The following is a 1,930-nucleotide window of genomic DNA, read 5'->3' as shown; positions in this document are numbered from 1 at the left end:
GCCGTTATGACGTTGGAGTAGTAGCAGGAGCAGCAAGCAGCAGTGTGTTTGTTGTATCATCCGTTCCATATATATCGCCATGACAAGGAGGTGGAGGACTGAAGGACTGGGGTGCGTATCAACCAGGTACGGGGAAAAGCATAAAATAAATTACAGACAGGTCGAAAATGTGAGACGTCCTCTCCCATCAACCACGTTTCCAAGATATCTGGCCAGTGGCCAGTGGCCTTCCAGCAGGCTGACTCCTGGGATCCTGGGTTCGGCTGCTCGGGGCCACACTTCCTGTACTCGTCCCAGGGCCCCGGGTCCAAGATGTCGTGACACAGGCCAGCCGAGCATGGTCACATCAAGCGTCGAATCTGGGTTGGGAAAAGCGAGCCTGGCTTCCACTGCTGGGCCGGATGGGGATTAGGGTTAGGGTCAGGGCCTGTTGGGGAGGGCCAGACAAGATCGGACGGGATAGCTGACAATTTCAAGATGCGCTGTTGATTGTTGACTTCCAGTTCGTGCTGCTGCGTCCTGCTGCTGCGTCCTGCTGCTGCGTTCTGTGTCCTGTGTCCTGCGTTGTAACTCACTCACTCACTCCCTTTCAAACGGGGTCGATGCTACGGTCAACTCAGTTCCTTTCAACCCACCCTCAACCATCGTCCGTCTGTCTCGTCCAACCGTGCAGCGCCGAAACCCAACCAACACCCCCAACCAGCTCAGCATTAGCAGCCGGAGGTGTCCTTGTCGGTGTTCACTATGCCCTTTCTGTCCCGCTGGTCGCCGAATCCTTGAGCGCACTTTGCACTTTGCTACATAGTACGTGTAATATTTTATTTACGATGTAAAGGTGAGAAATTTACGACAAACAAATGAAAAAAGGGACTCGGATTCTGGCTTTTCTCTCCCCTTGGAACAATACCTTCTCAGTCCCTCCATATCTCCCAGCCTGTCCAGGACTTGTTCGGGCACACTTGACAGGCGTCATTCAAAGCCCGAACAAAAGTGATGGATGCGTTCCATACTCTGGTTGCTTTGTGATTATTGGCCAGAGACGCAAAAAGATGGAAAAAAGGAAAGAAAGTAAAAAAAAAACCGGAAAATTGAAGAAAACACAAAAATGAATTCCACGCCAGAGGAAATAAATAAATCCCCTTGCGATTCAATGGAACCAATGTTGAAAACTCCAAGATTTGAGCACTTTCAAAGGCTCTGATGTCTGATGTGCCAACTAACTAATTAATGCTCAGGCTGTTTGAGAACAGGAGTAGTGAAATACCAAGCGCAAAAATGAACTCGCATCCAGCAGTAACTCAGCAACTCGATATCCCAGTTGAGCCGTTGTCAAAAGTCTCCCATCCGCTCCTTCGACACTAAACTGTATGCCGGAACACACCACCCGCAGGCCGGTCTCTCCAAAGCGTCCACCATCCCGCACTTCTGCTCTCCTGATTCGTCCTCGCCCGCATCCTGGCTCTCCTAGCGCCGGCTCAAAATTCAAGCGAGCCCCAGTGCGGGTCATGACGACTCATAGTGTTGTATCATCCACCAGCCGAGCAGAGCCTAGCAACCCAGCACCCAAGCCACCTACGAGCTCGAAAAATCTGCTGTGTCCAGTCGAAGACTCATCCGGCATGGCGTGCTGCTAATCAACGACACAGGCTTACAAACTTTGCACCAGCTCCCCTCGCTCAATACGCAGCAATACGTAGCAATAATACGCATTTAAGTCCTCTTGCTAACCCAACCCGTGGTGATTTGCCAGCCAGCCGTTAACTGGGCACTCTTAGCAAGCCAACAGGGTTTATCCCCTCGTTTCGGCCGGGGATCCCGGCTTGTAGGAAGCGAGAAAGAAGTAGTGGGGGAGAGTGCCTAGCCCTTACGCCGTAGCTTGGGAGTTCCCATTCAGAGGACGGAGGAGACACGGCGGAGTTCAACTTTCTGA

This window comes from Histoplasma capsulatum, genomic scaffold (assembly GCF_000149585.1).
Source record: "Histoplasma capsulatum NAm1 scaffold_1 genomic scaffold, whole genome shotgun sequence".
Lineage (NCBI taxonomy): Eukaryota > Fungi > Ascomycota > Eurotiomycetes > Onygenales > Ajellomycetaceae > Histoplasma > Histoplasma mississippiense.
Note: the sequence above shows the minus strand (reverse complement) of the source record.